This window comes from Lepisosteus platostomus, chromosome 13 (assembly GCF_059453375.1).
Source record: "Lepisosteus platostomus isolate fLepPlt1 chromosome 13, fLepPlt1.hap1, whole genome shotgun sequence".
Classification (NCBI taxonomy): domain Eukaryota; kingdom Metazoa; phylum Chordata; class Actinopteri; order Semionotiformes; family Lepisosteidae; genus Lepisosteus; species Lepisosteus platostomus.
The window spans coordinates 6,833,126-6,857,159 of record NC_142623.1 but is presented as its reverse complement, the minus strand read 5'-3'; positions in this window follow the sequence as shown (position 1 = coordinate 6,857,159).

Genomic DNA, 24,034 nt, shown 5'->3' with positions numbered 1-24,034 from the left:
GTTATGCCTCTACATAGTGCGTCTCTTTTAATTCCTACTCACTGACAGGTTACAGAAGGCAGCTACAGCTGTTACACCCTGATTTGTCATCACAGTAGCATTTTAATAAAGCCTGTGATAACAGCTAGCCATTTAAATACACCGATTTCCATGTGCCCTCTGTCACAGAAATGGTCAAATGCTCACACGTTGGCAGTGATCAAAACTGCAAGGAAGATCTGGAATGCAGCTGTGACTCTATATTAAAGATCTGGAAGATTCCAGTTTATTAAAAACAACCTACTGTAAAATGATTTAATGTTTACTATTCACTGAGAAAAAACCCCAACAAGTGATACAACTGGAAAACGTTCAGTCTGAGATAAGAGCAGAAGGGCTGCAGGATTTGTGACTGACTGACAAGTTTATCAAGTCTTGTTCTGTTCTTTGCTGTACAAGCTTGGCAGAGCACTATCAGTGTAACACCAGACATGCTTGAGGGAATATACTGTATGATTTAACAAAAAACAACAATAAAAGCTTTCTTGCTAAAGCACGGTGAAGTAGGCACTACAATCAATCCAAATAACGGAAATGATTGCAGGAGGACTTCCACAGATACTGTATCCTGGACCACGTTACTAGTAATTTTTCACACTCGGAAATGGAAATCTAACATGATAACAAAAATGAACTGTCACTGAGTTAGCGTTGATAATGTACACATTATATTGCAAAGATATTGCAAAGCCTGACAGTTCAGCTGGATGAACACATGTGTATGGCATATCTCCATGAAACGGCTGGTGCCATTTTGTCAATTTCACCGACAGGATGTCTGGTTTGAGAGATGGCAGTTCAGCCTTAAATCTAATCCCGCATCACATTGTTCTTTTGCACGGGACTCCTTATAGTGACTCCGTGGGCCACAGGCTGGGAGTTGCTGGGTTATAAGAACCAGGGTGCTGGGCTGACTTCCACCTTTATAGAGTCAGTGTTTAACATGTCAGAATCTCTTCAAGGGGAAAAACAAAGCTGCAACTCAGATCACACTGCTCGGTGAAAAGGAATTTAAATCGGTGTGCTCATTCATATTACACTTTAATATCACAGCACTGCAATGGAGCTTGCTCAAGACCCCGAGCCATCCAACGGCACATCTCAAAGCTCTGACGGTGCTAGCCTTTCACAAAGCGAAGGGACAGGTTAAACGCTGAGCCCTGTGAGTAAACAGCACGCGAGGGAGAGGGGGGAGTGTGCGTGTGTGGGGGGAGGGGGATGGCGAAAACAACCGCCGCATTTCCATTCTCGCCAAGGGGGTTATTTTTCAGGGCTGTGAAATTACTCCTTTTTTATGTTAAGCGAAAAAGTAATTATGGTTATTAAGCACAGAAATTGGATTTATTAATGCAGAGCGTGACTGACCAAGTCGATTGATGGTTAGGAAAGACTTTGGAGTTTGGAGGACTTCGGCATATGAAGTTTAGAGCAACAGGTTGAGTCATTTTTTATGATGATTCACACACTGTTGAATGTATTGTACAAAAGCACAAACAGACTGGATGGACATTCGCACATTCCCTTTGTAGACTGCAACTGGAAAGACATTAAAACCAGATATGTACAGCACATGCATGCATAAACAATTCTGTACATTTCTTCCTCCTTTTTGGCATGTTTCAAATTAATTCAGCTTCATCAATTAACCAAGTTCAGTCTTTCAGCATCGGAGCATGTGAGCCCAAGAAGAGTGGGGACCCTTTTCTGGGGAGAGTCAGTTCTGCCTGAGAGGACACTGTACCCCACCAGTCTCTGGACAGAGCACTGTGGAAAAAACATCTCGATTTTTTACTCCTCTGCCACCTAACAAGTGCTGCGTTGACATTTAATGCCACTGCCTAGATGGCTGGAACCCTGTAACAGGCTGCGATCAGTGAGCCACACGAATACTCCCCCACTGTACATTCTGTCCACTTCCAGAAAGGTGCAGAGAGCTGGTCGGCACCTCATCAGGTCGCTCAGTTTTAACCATTACAAACGACTTGTCAAGAGCTGAAAACGGCATTAAGTGTAGAAGCTATGAGCAGAAATCATGCAGGCAGAAATGCTGTGCAGTGGAGAAGAAGCAGAAATGACTTGTTTCTGGGGTGTCTGAACATGAGGCTCACAATTCCAGCATGTCCAACTAAAATGTGCACTATCGCAAATGTCAATCTGTGCACAAATATGATACAACCAGAACCTAAAAAAACCAAATTAATACACCTTTGACAGCTTGGGAGATATACAGTAGTATCTAAAGTGTGACATCAAACAAGACCAGCCAAACAAGGACTTCAATAGTTCAACCATGATATACTGTACATTCTTTACTCAGATAAACAAGGCTTGGTTTGCACAGCAAACATAATGCAGCTCTAAACTCAACTAACAGAAATATAAAGTGAAAGCCAGTGAAAATTATCTGCCTTATTTTTCTCATATCCAGTATTAATGTCTTGTATATTCATTACAAAGGATCCCATAGCACTTTACACATAGATGGGGACTCGTGTTCGTGTAGCGCAGCCACCACTTGGTAAACCTGACAACCTACGCAAGCCCATCTACTGGTCAAAAAATCTACTACTGAAATAAGAGACATTTTTACAAAATCTGTAAGGACGCTGAAATTAGGATAAGTTTTACTTCAACATCTTTGGAGAGTGAAAAATCCAGTGAAACCTGGCACCTCATTCATTAAATATTCAAATAGTAATGACCACAAAAAGAGTTAGTATCTACAAGAGTTGGTGTCAATTCCAAACTAAATTGAAATTAAAGTTACATTTATTTAACTGGAAGTAAAAAATAGTTAAAAGGTGAAATTGGAATCAAAATCCTACATTACATGGAATTCACCAATTCCTTCCCAAGTCCACATGTTTTGGTCCAAACTGGCTGATTTTCTTGAAAAAACCAAAACAAAACAGAAACAATAGGTATCATCACTTTCCGAGACATTTCCAGATGTAAACATTTTCTGAAAAGAAAGTTGAGAACAGTTGCAATAAAAGACAAAAGACGTAGACAGTAAACAAACGTCAGTGTTTGTTTAAACTGTGTTTACAACTTGTATTATGTCATAAATAGGAATTAACCACAGGTAGAACTGAAATGGAGCAACAGGGTGATGCATTGGTCAGCATTACTGCCTCTCAGTGCTGGGGCTCTGGGTTCAATCCTGGATCTGGGTGGAGCTTCTGGGAAAATCAACCCTAACCAAGGTCAGAGTGGGTTTGTGTCTGCCCTACGCCAGTCAGAGGACTGGCCTCCCATCCGAGGTGTAGCCAGCCTTGTGCCCATTGCTTGCTGGGATAGGCTCTAGTTCCCCCATGACCCTGAATAGGAAGAAGCTGTTTGAAGATGGATAGAACTGGAATTGTACAAAAGGAACATACAGTATCACAGTTCTGGTTTCAACACTTACTGGGTTTAGGACTTTCTGAAACATATGCCCTTTCTCAGTGAATTCATGATTGCTTTGCATTAATCCCGTGGGGTATTATGTGAACAGTGACTTGCTTCTTTGTTTAGAAGAACTGCAATTTTATTGCTCATCAAAAGAGAAGCTCTTTTCCTCTATTAGTACACAGCACATGTGTGAGGCTTATTCATACAGAAGCTCAAGTTGACTAATCATAATGCAAATTAGGCACCAATTTTAATGTCAGACCCCAAAAAGCAACTTTCATAACCTTTTCTGGATAGACGGTAGAAAGCTGAATAATAAAACTATTAGGACTGATGGTAAGCTCATTAGAAAATTGAACTATTGTTCTTTACCAGAATTATGACCTGCTCAAATTGAAGTTTAATGAGTTTCTGTGCACAAGGCAATGGTAGCAGAAGCATTTTTAATTTTTTTCATGCACACAAAAAGTAAGTGTTCCCTTGTCTCCTCTAGGAAATGTCAAATTTATATTTTTTAGAGCTTTAACCCCCACCCCCCCCCACCCCGACATACACAATTAAAAGTGCTGAATTTAACTAGTTTCTTATATTTTTCAAGACCAGTATTTGATATTGGGCAATGCAGTATAAAGAGTGGGGTACAATGCAGCTTTGTGAATGTGGAATACATAAAGAAACGAACTGCCAGTGTGGAGCATATTATATTGCATTTACATTAGAAAATTATCAGGTGTGTTATTGCAAGCAGGTTTCATATGCCTCTTACAAACTCTAACAGCAGGTGAAATCCTGTAATTAAAAAAGTGCCAATATAATCTGAGAAATAGTGTTGCAAAGACTGAATACCTTAGAAATAACCTATTTAGTCTTAAAAATGTCGTCATTACAGAGAGCATTGACTTTTTTAATCAAAATCGTCCCCCTTGGACCCTTGTGCGTTTAACAGCTACAATCACAAACATTAATGCTGGTTATTCATGTTTCCTAAGAATACCCTCCCTTACCCTTCAGGAAGAATAGCCAGTGTTTAAGTCTGCTAAATGGCAGCACTGACATGGAAATCTACCCTAAACCAGGGGGTTCATTCAAGTTCTAGTGCTTACAGTTAAACCCTGGACCCAATGACTCACCTGCATTACAAAGGTTTGAACCCCCTTTGACACACATATTGTTTTGTGCAGATTAAAAAGCGGTAAGGAATTTCTAGTTATTTCTAATAAATGTCATGTCTTTCATGTCCTTGACATCTTTCTCCTGTAATCTGACTGCATTAAACAGCTTCAGTGTTCAGCCATTTCTCAAGTTTCCACTAAACAGAATGGCTGTGTCTCTCAGCTCAGCCTTACTTAATATTCGTGGCACCTTGCTTGTCGAATGATCACAAAACCTCCATCCCCAATACCCAGACAAATAAAAGAATACTGGACCACCAATGGTTCTGTTGAGTGTGATTATTACTAACTTGTTGCTTCTTCAATTCCTCAGTGTGGAAAAGAACCAAGGTCACTTCTTGCAGGTGAGAGAAAGAAATGTATTTCTGAATGATATGGAAACAAATAGCTCAAAAGTGTTAGTGACGATGATTAAAGAACATTCTGGCCAGAAATCCATTATGGTGCATGTCATTTTTCTGGTTGTCCGCTGAGATAGGCATGCTATTTTCCCCATCAATTAAATTCAACAATCCATTAAAGCATGCCTACAAGATCTAAGCTACAAATAAAAGCTTACTGCAATGTATAAATTGGTTGCCTGACACCACATCACCGTTTCCAGGTTGACCTTTTATCATATAAAGCTAAAAAAAAACAAATACAAATGGTGTTGAGCAAAACTCAATGTAAGAAGGCATAAGAGTTGGAGGGGATAGAGCAGCATGTTCCCATGTGCGCAGTTACAGGAGAATCTTCTTCTGGCCCAGCACCTCCTGGGTAAGTGATACAGCACACTAGGTCCCTGTCCCCCAGCCTGCAATCATTTTAACAGTCAAACAACTCTATCTTTGCTCCTTAGCTTATTTTTAGCCACAAACTGAGAAGCTAGAGCAATGAAAAGGAGAAAACAAACATTTCAATTTCTACACTTTACAGTCGCCTCTCATTTCCTCCTTTGGCAATTCATCTTTCTTTCCATCCACAAGCGGAGAAGGCAGAGCAATCAATCAAGGCAAAGAAGAAAAAAACAATATGGTTCAGTGTTTAGTAGACAGTCAGCTCAGTATTTCTTCCCTTCTCAATACGTACCCTTGCAAATGACGTGCCAGGGAGATGAGTTTAAAAGAAAAAATAAATCACTTGAAGACTAGGTAGCACTTGGTTGTATCCATGAGTGCTGCTGCCTCACAGCTCCTTAGCCTGGGTGCAGTTCCTGGTTCGAGCACTTTTTGTGTGGAGTTGGCATGCTGGACCCATCTCTACACATGGTCTCTTACAGTGCTCCACTTTCTGCCCACTTCAAACATTCTGTCCACGTTCACTGGCATCTCTGAAAAATTTAATTTGCATCCCTCTGCTCAGGAGTGGGTCTCTGGAGATTTATCCCCTGATAAAAATAATTTGTGAAGACTGAGGTAAAGCGAAGAAATATCCTGCATGACAATTGCTTTGGTCTTTTTCCTATTTTAAGTTTTGTTTGCTGTCCATAAAATGTCTTATTCTATCCATTGTACATTGTTTCATACACAAAAGGCGGCTTTTAGATCTAACCTGAAGCTAAATGTTTCATTTCCTAACGTCACTGCCTACTTCCACAGTATCAGTGGAAGAATGCATGCACAAACAACCCAAACAGCTCTTGCAAAAAGAGCCAGTAAAGTAAGTGTAAAGTAATCTGAACTGCTCACTGCTTTTTTTTCTGGATGTCTTAGGAGTTATTTCTTGGAAAACCCCAATGCAGGTTTTTTCCTTAGCTACTCCTTCAGATTGTCAGAGGGAATACAGTTGATCTTAAATTACTGCTGTAGTTTATTACAGGAGTTATTGATTTATGCTTACACAATGGTTTCTGATTCCCAAAAGCAATTACGCTGAATAAAGACTTCCTGATATAATATATATTATATATTATATATATTGATGTCTGTGGGGATTAAGACATGTCAATATTTAAATGAAAAATAGCTGTAGGGTGGCACAGTGCCATGGTGGCTGGTGCTGCCTCCCAGCACAGGGTCCTGGGTCCGATGCCAACCTGGTGCTCCTTCTGCAGGGACTTAACCTGTCTCCCCCATTTCCACATTTTCTCAAAGTGGCCTGTTTTCCTCCCATCTCCCAGAGACATGCACTCTCCTCCCTGTTAATAGAACTCTAGGTGGATGAAACGCAATACAGTAACACCTTGATTCAATGAAGTAACAGGAAGGGAAATGCTGTCCTTTCATGGTGGGTGTGCATTAAATCATGAAGCGTACAGTATATATACACATATGTATGTGTAACTATCACTAAACATGATAGCGTAAAGTACCAGTGACAACCTGTTACACAATACTTGATCAGTAATGAAGGCAAACAAGAGTGCAGCACATCTAATAGGAAACTCAAAACTGGTGAACAATGTGTAATTTAAAACAATAATGAACACTTCAAATTCTTTAACCAGGTACTTTCATATACTTTGTAGCACCAACAGTAGATCATCTTGTTGTACCTACATCAACTTTTAATGTAATTTCCTCTTTTTTTATATCAGACACAGTTTGTTTCTTTCCACCATGTTTCTGACACATGCACGCGTGACGGACACGCCAGATTGAAGCTTTTTTGCTTTCATTCTAGTTTCTGACTTGGATGCGGATTGACTTGCTTTTCGCCCCATCCTTTTGAGCCAGGTTGCATATTCTCTCCTCATGTCTGTGCAGAAATTGAATCACAAAAGAAACTAGATTAGGCAGGGTCCACCCTTGGACAGGACACCAGCCCATCACAAGACACTCACACCAGGACCAACTTTTCCAGAAGCCAATTAACCTACCAGTATTACTTTGGATTGTAGGAGGAAGCCCACCCAAACATGGGGAGAGCCTCCAAAGTCCACACAGACAGCACCCCAGAGCTGGAAGTAAACCCAGGGCCCCAGCAATGCTAACCACTGTGTCACTGTGCCACTTTTAAATGGTGACACTGAAGTTGAAATTTTTAAACTGACTTCACAAACCAGATACACATTTGCAGCATATAACTACTGAATCACGTGTTTTAAACAATGAGTTATAAATGACCCTCTCATGAGCTCAGAGCTTATCAGACTCCAAGGTGATGTTCCCCATCACAGAGTTTCGTGACCCGTTTTCCTTGTATGGTTTTTTTGATCTAGTGGAATTTAAGATAACGAAATAATCACCTGAAAATAAAAACACTGCAAGTACCCTTAAATGGAATGCAAAAATCCTACATAAACATCTGCACAATGGATTACTATTCCCTTATGTGCTGTTAGATTAGGGATACCATTATTTTTTCATGTTTTTCAGAAAAATCATGAACAGTGAACCATAAGAAGTAGTGACAGTGACTGTGCTTCTCTCCTTAGTTACCCAGGATTCCTCTGTGGTTTCTATACTTTTCTTTCAAGCTCTTTGTTTTCAAGGAGTTGAAATAAGACTTTTCTGCAGGTCAGTTACACACTTCAAAGCTTGAATTTCTTGAAAACATGGCCCATTTTTATGATAAACCACATTTTAATGAGTATATAGTTGACTGCAGATGCAGAACAGAACTCCAAGCCAAACAAAACTACTGTCAGCAAAACAAAATTGATTAAAACAGCATATTTTAATTACCCTCCACATCACTGAACAGACAAGACTCCAAGAATCAAATGTGTTCCCAGCAGAGAAGAGAACGTTCCATCATTTCCTTCAGCTGCAGTTTCTGCATACTGAGCCACTGCTCCCTTGAGTTATAGGAAACTGGCTTTCAGAGGAGTAGCTGATGTAAAGTGTGAAAGAATTCAGAGACGTCTTAATACAACACCCAAGTTAGATAAACATTCTCCGTGCATGCTTAAATAAACAACTTGTCAAAAACTTCTAAAGTATCTGATTTTGAATTTCCCCTGGAAAAAATGTCCACTTTATTTTTGGAACATTAAGGCAAAACTATTTGACATTATAAAAGGTGTCAGGTCATTGGCAGATACCCTGGATTTAGATTAATAATATTTTATACTTGAAATCACTTTTCACAAAATGCTTGTTTCACCAAAGGTGTGCATTTAAGAACCCAATTCCCACTGTAATGCATCTTTGTGAAAGGAAGAGAGTTTCCGACAAAATAGTATTTGTAGAAGTGGCAGATTCCATTAGTTTGAGGACTGTAATTACAGTAAAATCATACCAGATGAGTTCCTTGAGACAAGCCAGACTGAAAATATTTCACAGGATGGACAAACATGGCAAAAACGCACGGAAATTCCCTGTGCTAATGGCATCTGTGATCCTTCACCTATCACACATCTCCCATTCATTACAGGCATGGGACAATGCTTCAAGTCAGTTTCAGGTCTCCTGCAGTATATCACAGGGAGATCTTCAATATCACACAGCAGCCCACTCTGTGGTATTGGAGAGAAGCACATCAAAGCGTCTTTGATAAAGGAATAAAAAGATAAGCCATTCATCCTGTGGATGGACAATGCATGTTGCAAGATTCATTGCACCCAATAACACAATTGATTATTTCCAAATGAATTACGTGAGGGTGTTTCTACATAGAATACCAGTAACATTACCCTGAAAGTGATACCGGGAAAAGATTTAATGCACACTGCCATTATTTCCTGAAGCAGTTAATTTATTACCTTTTAATATGACCTTCAAAAGATTTTTAAAATATAGAAAATCTGAAGAGGAGAGAAATTAAGAGGAATAAATGCTGGGCTTACTGAAGAAATCAACTGAAAATGTTAAATATTTTTTAAAAACAATTCAACTGTAGCATAAACTCAAATTTAATTTACATGACAAATTAAAGGGGTCAGATGGACATGTGAATTTAGTGACCATCCTATCCATCAATTAACAAGAAGCCACTTCTCCTACTCAAAAAGACTGCAATATCTTTTCACAAACATGATTAATTTAGGTACCTATATCAGTTTTAAAACTATATTTACAGTTTTATGTCTTGCCTTTCTCTCAAGCAACTGATTAAATTTGTAGTGTCGATAAAACCTGTTGATTTAACTTGCAATTAAAAGTAAAGAGGACTGATCATCAATTAACACAATAGCTTTACTGTAATTATGCCAACCAAACATAGATAAACCTTTTTAGCTAAACAACCTGAAAGAATATACAAGAGAGACTTGCTAAATACACCATCTGTAAAACACAGACTACTTTGATTTGAACTTTGCAGCCTCATTTAATCAAAACATTTTTAAAAACAAATCACTTTGTTAAACACAAGTCCACATTCTGTTTATAATTATGGCCTTTGCATGAAACTAACATCAGGTCACTCATCAGAAAACATAAAGAGGTGCTATACATTAATAACCAATGTCTAAAACAAAATCTATTTTTTGCACTGATGTTAACGTTTTCACATCCACGCTGTAAACATATGATAATTGTATCCATAAATATGGATTTATGGGAGAAATAAATTATTGACAGCCAACATTTAACCACCTAAGTACTCATTCACAAAGTCTTGAGTATATGTCTACAAAGACATGTAAAATATGCATAACTTCATATTGTATTAATAAAGTTGACTTCTGCATATGGAGATCATTACCACAACTACATGTTAGTGACATGTTTGATTCATGCACAGTTAATATGAGAAGATAAGTTCCTTATCAGAAGGTACCCAAAGGAAATAGGACATAGGTAGCACTGGCTATGAAAGATAGGGCAGACACTGAGAACGTGTTTGCTGGAGAGAGAAAATGTCAAAGCAATTAATTTTATGTTCTCCAAAAACTCTCTGAAGTATTTAAAATAACACTCTGGGTAACACAGCTCCTTCAGGCTTTGAATCTTCCTTCGTCATTCCTATTTAATAGTAATAACAGATAATAGTGTCTTTTCTTGTGTGCAGGCAGTGTTACCATGCTCAGATAATGGCAACATTTTATAAGGATATCAGCTCATTACACTAGGTTTTCATCAGTGCAGAAAAATACACAAGATAAGACTGAATGAAGGAACGTTTTAGCAAGCAGTGTACATATCAATACTTAATCTTCCTCATCATTTACATACATTAGCATATTAAAATACTTATAACTAAGCATGTAAACTACATACTGTAAAGGACTTTTTCCATGTTATTTTCATAGCTTTGAAATAAAGCATAGTATTTCATTACATGCCCTTTTACCTTGCAAAGTTTTTATCATATTAGAACCTTTTGTGAATGAGGCTCATGGTGTCTGATGTACTTTCATCCTCAGAAATCAGTTGAACTAATATACGACATGGATGGCAAACTGTAACAACATACAGAACTGCAAAGGCAACAATTCAGCCATGCAAATATTAAAGACAGGTAATCTACTTCTCACCTTCCTTTCCAATAGAAAAATACGTGAATGGGGTCTATTCCCAGCCATGTATAGATAGATACTGTATACTTCATCCCTTAGTTCAATGATAAATTCATAATCCTGACTCCTTCAGGCCTTTGACACTGGTGACCATACGAAGTATTAACTTCTTATTTTATACATTTTGTACCATCTTCGGATTTGGTCACGGCATCTCAAGAAAGACAAGCACCAGTCACTCAAACAAACTTCATCTACATACTGTATTTCCAATGTAGCATATTTGAAACCTTCTTTAAAAAATCAAGGTTAATTACCTTTCAAAACAGAACAAAAAACAAAACAAAACAATCATCTTTTTTCCTTGAGCAAAAACAACAAAATTCTCCTTCCAATTATCTGTAAACACATATGCAGATCTATCACAAACTGGACACACTTATATCCATCACAGAAAAACTGAACCACAGTCTTGGATATAAGAATTCGGACAAAGACCTTCTCACTGTTTAGCCCAAAAGGAATATATTCCCACTCTCCTTAAAATCATCCCTCACACAACAGATACTGTATAAGGGCTCAGCAGATGCTGGTGGACTATCATCCTGTCAGCTAGTGACAGGTACTGTATCTCTGTGTGCACTAAGACTCCAATCCAGTCAACTTCACCTCATCCACACTTGACAGTCCCAGCTAATTTGCTGTCGTTATTAGAAGCTCTCAGCCACAGTCACTGAACAGAAGAGCCTGGGATTTAAATGGCGTCAGAGAATTTGGACTCGGCCAAAATTCAGAGGATGCTTGACTCACTAAAGAGCCAGGTGAAGACTTTTAAAAATGTACTCTTTTAAGGGATCAATAAAGCCTATGAAGCCATGACATGAAAGAATCATGGGTATCTGCAGTCAAATGTGAAGCTTTATAAAATTCCATTGTATCAAGGTCAACTACTCATGAGATTATGCTCAATGAACTGAATATTAGTACTTCACTGATAGACACCAACAAAAAGTAGACTGTAGGAGACTGTAATGAATTTCAGTCTTTACATTTATGACTCTTCTACATTTTGCAGGATCTAGTGAGAAACAAGTTCTTAGTCTGTATAACGTCTTCATTCTTCTGCTTGGGCTCATCTTCAATGGTAAGCAGTTTTTAAAGTCTTACAAAGTTAAATTGCCGGGAAGACACATATAAGCTCTAGAAACGAATATACCCTTACTTGTTGTGTAAAACATTAACTATATTGCTATAGCAGGGACTTGACATCGTGTGGTAGGTTGATAAATTGTTATTTTATGGTAGATTTCATGTATTAAGATGTGATTCAATGTGGTTATAATACAAAAACAAATGGACATAATCCAATCCTCAATCCATTTTTTAATCACTGCCAAATAATTATCATCCAGTGACCCTGAAACACTATAAAATAGTACTGACGAAATGGTAAATGGCTTTGAACATTATTTAGTACCAATGCAATCCACTGGTGATGAGCTGAACTGGTCCATTAGTAAATATTTCATGATTGCTTGCATATATAACATCAAACGTTATGTGCCTTACTTTGCTCCCCAGCAGTGCAGCACTTCCGATATGAAAATAATGGGAACAACATCTTTGATGTTTTCACAGAGTACAGTGTGAATTCACATATACATTTCATATTTCAAACACGGGTTGAGGCATCCAGGATCCATTTGCCTGTAGAAGCCTCGTGTATGAGTACATGCAGCACAGATGAGAAAAAGAACTCCCTACACCTACTCTTTCAATCTAGCTGATTTATTTTTCGACACTGTTGTACGATAGCTGCTACACTCTTGCTCCTCCATTTTATTGTAGGGATGCAGGGAGTCACGGCGCAATCCAGTGAAGGTTTGAGATTTAATTGTAGCGAAAATGGCCAATTTTCCGGAGAACACTGAAGGAGACACACACGAGGTGTATTTCCCACAGTGGGTTTTTATAGTCCCTGTTCAGCCATTTTATTACCATGAACGGGGGCTTAAAAGACCACATTCTACTTATGGTCCAGTGGCTATTCTTGATGATGTTAAAAGATTTAATTTTAATATTCCAAACAAGAGGAAACATTCTAATATGAGGAGCAGGAAACACAACCAGATCCCAAGGTTTAACATAAAGTAATCGCTAACTTGATTATTTTAGAACACTTAAAAATGTAATTATTCTTTAAACATTCCTCTTTTAAAATGCCCCTGTTCGGGGGTCAGCAGTTAGGCAAAATCAACCCAGCTGATTTATTTGGAATGAACAGTGAAATATGAACCCAAAGGGCACAAGTGGATACGACGTTAAGTGATTTTAAACCATGAGCAGGATACTCATTAAAAACTATTTTGTAGGAGTATAGAACCTTCTCTCCATCCATGTTGTTGTCTTATTAGTTCCAGGCCTGGAGACCTTTAAGTGTGGAGTTTGTTTGTGTGTTTCCTCCTGCCTTCTAATAATAAGTCCATATATGATTTTGGCTCCATTGAAGAATGCAGCTAAATCTCATTACTCAGCCCTGATAAAACTCCAGATGAGGTACCATACTAAAACAGAACTCTCTTTATACTCCAATTCTGTAGTCGACTACCAGATCATGACCGAGCCCCTACAGATCAGTACTACATGGTAATGGAGTAAATACTAAATATAGACAAAAACTATTGCAGCCAATTAAAGGTACAATCGTTCTTTGTTTTCTCTACAAATATGATGTGTTATGCTAGGAATGGCATTTTAGAGCCCTTCTACAAACTACAAAACACAATTCTGCTCTATAGCCTGTTATCTGTGATGCAAATATAAAACTGGTTAGAAATCTTGAGAATGTACAATGTTCAGAGTGCCTAATCCCCCACATACTGTACTTTTGTATTCTTCATTTGCTTTAGGCCAGAATCCATAAAGGTCAGACACAAAGTTCTGCAGACAATAGACTGTTTGCCTCAGGCACAGTAGAGCTGATAAGAGCTGTACTGGGATTTTAATCGATCTGTAACAAAGCATCATACCAAAGACACTAAGCTCCAAAACTGCGTATTCAGTGATGCTGTCTGTAAAAGTTTTAAAAGAAAATGTCCTATGAAAAGAAATCACAAAGCTCAGGCCATCTGTGGAGACAGATGTTAAAGTGTTAAAATATGGCATAAAATGCTATGCATCACAAGTAGTGCAAGAGGATGAATAGAATTTCCTTCGGGCTTCAAAAAAGACTTTCCAGATGCCAGCAATGCTGATTTTTCATGATTTTCATGTACATGCTTGGTGTGGTTCTTTTCATTAAGATTCGCTTCACTGTTAATTACCAGCTGCAGCCATTTGCATCCTATTTAAAGAATAGACACTGGGACATTTCCCCACCCAATCCTTCCCCCTTTTGCAAGAGAGTGTGACCATGGCAGGAAAACCAATTCTTGATTAAGGCACTGCTTTACAAAAAGCCATAAGGAGAGGGAAGAATGATCAGGCTGGAAATATAGTTTCAAAGCTCATGGCAGAGGCGAAGGCTATTCGGATATCCTACATTCCAAGATGGAAAAGGAGCAGGAAGGAAGTGTGATCTGGGTTTTTAACTAAGGTAACCATCGGGGTGCTCTTACACACTCTCTGTGTCAGCGTGGACCACACACCTTTTCTAGGTTATATGCTGCAGTGCAAAAGGTGCCTTAGGTTAGCAATGCAAAAGTGTCCAAGCTGCGGACCTGAAGCACTACATGTAATTTCTTTGCATTTCTGAAATTGCAGTGCCATCTGCTGATAAAATGAAACAAAAGATGAAAAGTGATCAAAATATTTAATGTTAGTGCACACCCATGCTCACAAGGACCTCCGGAAACATATTTGCAACAAAGGCCGCCATTTAAAATACATATCAGAATTGTAGGGTCTATTGTGAAATCAATCCAAAACTCACATACTGAGTAACATGTCACTTATCTCATTACTGTCATTTATCAATTTACTTTAAAAAGTATTATGCTGCCACATTTATGATGTTTGAAACTCCAAAGACAGCGTACTTCTTACCCAAAGCCATGTGCATGGAGAATAATATGGTTTGGGTCTAATACAGTTTGGCTGATACAAAAATCAGCGCAGACCAGTATGAGATCAGCAGACCAAGGAGAGACAGGCCATTTCCTGGAGGGCAGAGGGTCTCTGCACCAGCCCAGGGTCATCACATTCATCGCATCCAAATAGCAGTTTCCAGGCTGCTGTGGCTACAGCACAAGACATTCCAGGAATAAATAGGCCACAAATCATCAGAATTACTGTATTTCACTGTCAGCATGAAAAGAACTGGCATGCTCCCAAGTCACTCAGGGTAAAGCTGGGAGCCGAGTGATGAAATCACCATCTTCCATGGGTCAGAGAACATCCAAGGTGGTAATGTTTTATTTAACAATGAGTGACCTCGACAGATCTGAAGGAAGACCACTAGTGGAGACTTTGTAGAGAGTTATGCCTTTGCATTACTTGATCAAACAGGTAGGGTTTTTGGAAGTGTAATATGGGAAGAATTCATTATCATAAGAACACATCTGTTGCAGACGGTGTGGCTCCTTACCACACAGCGATATTTGACATTTTCTTAAGAGACGATCTCTGTACCTGGAAGCCCATACAGGAGTGTCCGTTTTCCAGCAGAGCAATACAAATCCAAGTGATCAACAAGTGCTAGGCTGACAACAGCACAGTTTCAAGAAAAATGTTATGGCCCTTTTTTTTTGGTCAGACTTGAATCCTAGAGAACATCTCTGGAAAAAATCCATCCATCCCATAATTACCAGGAAACAACTGTGACCAGCCAAACTCCCTTCTGCACAGGAAGAGTAGAAGAGCACCCCACAGCAGTCTGTCCCTAAAAGAAGCAAAAAGCAGCTTAGCCATTCATTTACCACTGGTCTGTTTTGGGTCACTTAGCCCCCTTTCCTCAGGTGGCTTGTTATCCATCTAAAAAAGAAATTCATTTCACCCATCTAATATGGTCTTTCTCTTAACCCCCCATTGATCACGTGCACAAAACTGACTCCCTGCAATCACAGTGGACCACACGTGGACAAGAGTCAAAGTCTGGTAGCTAACCCAGACTCGACCCGCTCATGCACAAACAAATTTGATGGCTAAAGACTGAATTAACATTAACTTCCTTGCATTTTCTGTTTCCCACAGAACAATAGCTAAAATTACAATATTAACTGTCAGATCTTCCAAAAAATAATATAATGATCGAACAGTGGCTGTAAGAGAATGAAAGGGATTAATTACACATCAAATTATATGGCAGCAAATACAACTGCTAAATAAAAAGCTATTGATTATGTATGAATTACCTTTTGCCACCCACAGAGCTTATGGATTTTGCCAGGATTTGGTAGGATAGATGTTGTGATGAACCACCTGCTACACTGCATATTGAAAGAACAGATGAAAGATTTGACTATGATGTCTTCTGTTTTGAACTGCATGCATATTCTGTTTTTAGGTGCTATCTGGGTAAAAATACCATTCCAGTTTTAAGAATAATCTGATCTCCTTAAAACAATTTTCTAAGCTCTTAAACAAAGGTCTATTGCAGAGGATTACACAAGAGGACATGTGCTATATAGAGGTATGTGGATAGTCCTAGGGTTTAAAAAACCCTGTTATAGACAGTTCCTTTCAGTATGGAATTTCAATCAGAGCTAGTGATGCTGCAGCACGGAATGTTAATGGCTACCTTAACACATATGAATGATTGTAAGACTGCCAAGACACTTACTCTTTCCCATTTTCTGTTCTCAATTTGATGGTATTTCATGAAAAAGAAAGACTGTTAGACAGACCACTGAAATTATTGTGCTATAAGCATGACTACAGAAATTAGGCAGGTCAGAAATTATTTAAATTATGAGTACAACAGTTAAGAGACTAACCAGTGCCCCACACTGCTAACCCATTTTTAGTGTGTAAACCTTACTATGTTTATAGTAATAGAGCACTAAACCAGTCCAATCAATACGAATAGGCGTCCTTCTGTTTGCTCGCTTAGAGGTTCACATTTGAGAGCCTTGTTAGTCTTATGGCAGCGATTGCTATCGATCGCTTGCAGATTACTCAGTGAGAGGTCAAAGAAGCAAAACTGTTGGGTCATAAATCATTGCAAAACAGCACAGAATGGTACATTTAATAATTTTGGAGAAAGACACGGGAATGGAAAACTGGGTTTGTTTAAAATATGCACCCTTTGCACAGTTTCAATTAATTCCCACTGATTTAAAAAACAGAACTCACTGGATGCCAGCTAATCTCTCATGTTCTGTTGTGCATAAATCTACAATACTTTTGGATTTTGTTTTGTGGATTTACCATAGTAAATCTGGCTTGTATTATACAGTATCCTACAGTTAATTTTAGTTTGACTTTATAGATGCAGTTTATCCTATACCACTACTTTGAGAAGCAGTTTGGGATATTTAGATCAGAATAGTAAAATATGGCTTACATGGAAATCCTTCTATGAATAAAGAGATTTAGGAATATAGGGTAAGCTTTTCACATGATGCCAGTTCAAGCTTTTTAAAAAAATCCAGTAAGTGTTAGTGATGATACCATTTTTAATACAAAACAGATTTATTTTCCCAAGACAAGGATGGAGTAGGTGGATCTGAGATCATGCAGGTCCTTTTGCAGTTGTAATTCCAAATTTTCCAGTAATAGAAAATGAATTTCACATTCAAATTGAAAATATTTACATCACAGGTTGTTTTTAACCTCAGAACAGTTTCTGAAAAGCACTACAAATGTTGTATTACAAAATGCCAACCGATCAGCAATTAATTAATTGTTAACAAAAAGTTGTCTTTTGCAAATGTAAGATGGCATAAAGTACTGTAGCTAATTCTTTGATTTGAAAATTTCATAATTAAGACAAGTCACAAACATCTTTCATTTCAAATTAATCTCTTCAGAAAGGACCCGATTTTTATATTTTGACAGGATCTGAGATCTGGCTCTGCATATAAAGGAAAAATAGAAATCAGGAAACGTCATTAAATGAGTCATCTACAAAAAAAAATATGTAAAAAAACTTAGCAAAAAAAATGTTTGTTTATGACCAAACTAATACAATCTGACCCATCTGTTTGCAATTAAAATATAAATACCATTATATAACCATGTACCAGAAAGTACTACAGTTCATAAAAGTCAAAGCAAACAATAGTCTTAGTCTAATCATCCCTAATATGCCTCCAGTCTCATTGACCACTATAGATGGCGGCAGGACTCTCTTCATTGTTCTCTTATTGGTTTTGCAACACTTCCCATAGTCGCACATATTTTCACCAAAAAAGCATTTGACCATCATTTGTTCCCACGGAGGCTGTTATCAGCACAAAAAAAACAAACAACAGCCTTGTTGTGACCAGACCATAAACTCTGTCTAATGAATTCCAGTTCATTTCAAGGACTGTCATTGAGCCTCCAATCACCAAGCCATATGTAACACCACATCTAGTGGAGTGGCAAGTTATTAGTTCGGATTTATTAAGAATGGTGTGCAGTGAAAGGGCTGAGGATGCTTTTTGTGTGTGCCCTGGTTATCAAACAGAGCACTCACCTCTCCATTGTGAGCAAGAGGACCAGTACACCAAGTCTTGGAAACGGTTTTCTGTGAAATGGGGAAACAGTTTCTCACTAATTAATTTTGTTACACACTAATTATCATCAAAAAGACCTCAGGATGCATTGTTATTTGAGATTCGAATAGAAAGTGTTTCAATTTCCAAAACAGACTCTGTGGCAGTAATTGATTGCTGTGGGGAACAGGCAGGGCACCACGCTCTGCAGATGTGACTCCAAACCCTGTGGGGCTAAGAGCAGGATGTGAGAAGCAACAATTCTTTGCTGATAATTTGCTGATAATAATGCTCTCTCTCCACATAATGGAGAGAAAACTGATTCCAGAAATAAGTTCTCTGGCTGACAAAGTTTTAAAGCTTGTCCTCCTGTGGTATGTTTAAAAGGAAAGGGACTTATTGGGGAAAAAAACATCATTTTATTACATTAGGCCACAGACAGTCAATCCTGTATCTGGACAGGCCACCCTGATATCATCAGTTTGAAAAGACTTCAAACACGTGAGCTTTGATCTATTTTGTAGGTTCATTGGTACAATTGTGAATGGACAACTGTGGTGTTGGGAGCTACAGAATGCTGGAATTTCAGATGATCTCTAAACTACTTAAATAAACCAATCACCCTGACTTGTGTGACTACCAGTTTCAGTTGTCAAAACCTCCCTGTATTATCATCTGTATAACAGAATTCAAAACATTGCAATCCTAAATATTTTGCAAGAAAATGCATCCAATCATTTCTGAAAGGTTAACCCTATGTTAAAGGATATAAAGACTGCTTTTCAATGGGATAAATGATTTTCTATTAAACACTTCATGTAGCTTTTAAGACACTGGATTAAATCAATGTCAGTAAAAAGTGAAAATGTAGCCTTTAAGCAAAATGACAGATTACCACATGTCAGGAATCAGCAATGGGTTGATCACTTTAAAAACGAGAGGCCAAGAACTGCCAGAGAAAGAGTTATATGGTAATGAACTTCCAGAACAATGAAGACAGATGCATCACATTCTGCCAAAAGTAGAGCCACACAGTCATCTTCACTAATCAATAGTCCGACATAATGTCATTAACAACAGGTTGTCCAATATCCATAAAAATCTCTGATTCATCAGGGATTTACAACAGATTAATAAAACAGGAAAGACAGGCACAATGAGAGGGAGAGACTTATCTCCTCCAGGTGCATACAACAAAACACAAGCAGCTGCTCCATAGCTTATGCAAAACTTCAGAACACTAGAATAAGGCTTTCTTCTACAATGCAAATTTTGCATAATATTTTCTGAAAGCAAAACACTGATAGATAAAACCATTAACACAATAACATCTATTTACTTAAGCATAATGAGGTACAACAACTGAACTTTTTGTCTGTTATTCAGCATTTTTCAAACTAATTGCTTGTTTCCAATTAAATGCAGTCATCAGGATCATCATAATGTTTGTTCTATAAATTACAGGACTGGTTCTTTATTCTGTAAATCACAAAGCAGATATCAGCACAGCTACAGTGTGCAAAGTAAGCAAAACTTAACCAGTAACTACAGAAAGTAATTACAAGAGAAGTCATACAAAAATTGATTTTCTATGCTTGTCTGTATATTTGTGTTACACTTAACCAGGGGTCCTAGCAAATTCTTAAAACTGCAAACTGTGGTTAATCGACAATAGTATTCATCTTTGCACATCCTGGTCTTGGAGTAACCTGGTCTTGTTCCTAATGAACTTTCAGTTATTAAGCTTACTATTCCTGTAATTAAACTACAGTACTTGCCTTTAAAAATCTGTTTCCACTCAAGATAGGACAAAAAATTAGCATTAACCCTGGTTTCAAAGAGTGGATTTGTCTCGTTCGGGTTTATTTTTTCAATAAGGAATTTTGTCTCTGCATCACTAGGAATGCTTGTACACTGTGTTTTTGATAGGGGCATTCCTACCATAACTAACTCATAAACAATCAAAAGCTGTTGAGAAAAATCAGGAAAGCAACAATTTTGAACTACACTGAAAATGAGATCTGTTTGCTACATTTCATGGAAATATGGCATGAAAAGGAAATTTCTGCAAATGATGGTGTTTCAAATCCAGCTATTGTGAATTTATTGCCATCTTTTGTTTTTCAGAATAACCCACTCAATAGATCAACAGAGTTCACATTTTCTCAGAACTTCACAGTCAAATGTCGGCGTCTCAGGAAGATGGAAGAATTGGATCAAAATGAAATCTGGTTTTAATTACTCTAAAATCTCTCTGATGGATTAATAATAATAATAATTCCATACACCAATATGGCGCTTTTCAGGACACTCCACTCAAAGTGCTTATCAGGTAATGGGGACTCCCCTCCACCTGGACCTGGACTTATTGTTTCAAACTTCCTCGGGTTAATTTAATTTTCACTGCAGACTATGATGCTCGGAGTTCACATACATTGTACTGACTGGTGCAATTCTCAAGTACGTGGAAGGCACATCCAATCTAGCAACTCCAAGTTGCAGACATATGCAGGCGTTCTGTCAGGAACAAACGAATTCTGTGGTATACAAATGACATGATACAGGATGCCAAGTACTTAAACTATCGATTCCTTAAAGACCTGTAGTACACTTCATCATGAATCATTTAATTCATTAGAACATCTTAAATATCACTTTCTTTAAAGGATGAGTGATCAATTAACATCAAAAAGCTGTCATGGACAAAAAAAACTGTGGTTGAGTATAATACATTTGACGGTGCAAACCCATTCATTCAAGGTGCCAGTGCTGAAGTCTGCAATTAAACATTCAAAGAACACCATTCTAATAGAAACTACAGAATAGCTGTTATAGAACGTGGCTGTACTAATGAAATATCTTAAGGTTGTGTCAGCACAGTGCATACAATGCAAAATTGATTTGCTACAAAGCTGTTTCCTTCCTTGAAGACTATAGTATTCAGTGCCGGAAGTAAATGATGAATTCAAAGATGGAGATCATTAGCAGAAACGCATTTTACCTTAAAAAAAAACGCCAGGCCCACTCCTCCCACTGTGTGATCACAGTTCTGAGGACCTGAGTGGGTGTGCAACTGTGCCACACAGTACATAGACTGCGTGGGTAGGAGTGCTTCAGCTACCTTGGTGTGGAAAGGCACACAAAGAGTCATTTTCAATGGCACTGAAACAGTGCCTAATGCAGTCACAAAATAGCATGCATCTGTAAAAGTGAGAAATCGGTAAGCTAGCAAGATGTCTTTCTTGCAAAAAAAAGATTTACACATTAAAGCTTTATATCACTGTGACTAGAACAACTTACCAATTGTTCGTTAAAAAGACATTATGTTGTAAACGCACACGGAGCACATCCCTAATATTTATTTTCATTAAAAGCAAGGGTTTGCGTACAAGATGCCCCACCACTCCACAGAAAAAGGACAGCTCTCTAATCTGGTGTAATAACAAGGTGTGGAACCACCAAACTGGCATTTAAGAAAATCAACCTTTTTGCTTATTCGATCTCAAACCTCCTGCTAAATACTACCTATGCTGCTTGGAAAGAGAGAAGCTCACGATACGTTTGGCTGTAAATATCATCTCGCCTAGGCAGCCAATAGTTATCAAACACTGCTATCGCGTGTTTAGTTTCAGCCACACCTGGACTTTCTACTGCTTACCTACATTAAGAATATATAAATAGGAAGGTAAACATGTTTACTTTTCAAAGCAAATGGCATCATTGTGCCCTTCATGATCTCAAAGCGTGTTTCACATGCACAATAAGACACTCTCAAAAAGGAATCCAATATCCTTTCATTTCACTTTGTAACCATGGTAACAATCATCTGAGGAGGAGCAGGAAGTTTTATAAAGTAAAAAACAATTATGACCATTCAAAAACGACAAAAAATAAACCCCAAAATAAGCCCAAATACTGCAGAAACAGTGGCAATGGACTTTCCACAGTACAAAATGTGGTGTTAATTGTTGTTTATATACAGCACATATATATGATTAATAAAAACAGCGTTTCAACTTGGTTTCTTATGCTAACACACACTTGGACAGGGGGAGGAAATTATTTTTTAAAACAAATATGCTGACTGTTTTTAGACAGGAATTCAAAATCTTTGTGCTATATTAGTAAGTTATGGTTGACTTTTGTGGCTTATTTTAGTAAAGCTCTGTATCTTATAACTTGCTTGATTTTTTATTCTTACGTGCATACAGGAGGAGCAGGTTAAAAGTCAGTTATTTATCATCAACTACCCTCCGGATCGACAGTGTCTGAATTACAGCAGGTACCTGTCTCGTCTCTGTATTTAAAGTGCTTTAATTGAAACACACACAAAGAACACAAAGAGGGACATTATATCTATACATGTGGGTGCTTCACTGAGTACTTGTGAATAAACCATTCTTATGAACCTATTTAAATGTCCACACTCTGGGCCGTGCATTTAAGTTTAGCAAGCGTGTATTGCATTGAAGTACACCTTAAAAGCAATGATTGGCCATATGAACATTTGTATCTAGGAACAGGGCTCTGTGCGAAAGCTTATTAGCGCCACGGAGAAAAAAAAAAGCGTTTAGACGAGATTCTTACAGTACACGAAATAGCTCTGCTAGCACATCACAAGCAGCAAGGCCAAGGGGGACGGAGCGGCCGTTAGGCGACCCACCTGGGCGCTACCCAAGCCCCACCTAAGAGTCGAGCGTCCCGCCGACTCAGAACCGTCCTTCCAGGCTGCTCCACAGGCTGCGCTGGGGCCTTCGCGTTGCCATGGCTCCCGGCTCCACGCGGGGCGCTTACTGACTCCTCAGTCCCCCTTGGCCATGCGCACGCAAGGCGGGCTGGGAACAACGCCTGAGGGGCGGGACTTGGGGGAACCGGACTGTATTTAAGGGATCGGGGGGTATGGGGCGGCCTCTTCCCTTCGGTGTCTGTGTAATAATAATAATAATAATAATAATAATAATAATAATAATAATAATAATTGCTTACACTTATATAGCGCTTTTCTGGACACTCCACTCAAAGCGCTTTACAGGTAATGGGGACTCCCCTCCACCACCACCAGTGTGCAGCCCCACCTGGATGATGCGACGGCAGCCATAGTGCGCCAGAACGCTCACCACACATCAGCGTTGTAACCCCTGTCCCTGTGTGTACCTATCCCTGGTTCTGTTTAATAAATGTGTTGTTCAATGCGTTCTCTTTTCCTAAATCTTAACGCCTGCTCCATTACTTGCCGGACCCCGCGGTCGTTACAATATATTCGGTTATATTGTTTTTTTTCCAGTGTCGCCAATAAGCTTCCACAGTTCTGACCTTGTGAGATGGAGTTCTGTAAGAAACGCAGACATTTATAAACCAGATTAAGAGATGCAAAGTGAAGATGTAGGTTAAGCTGAAATTGATAGTATACTTTGAGATCTTCAATTTGTTGAGATGAAACCTTTGAGCATTTCAAAGGCAATACAGTG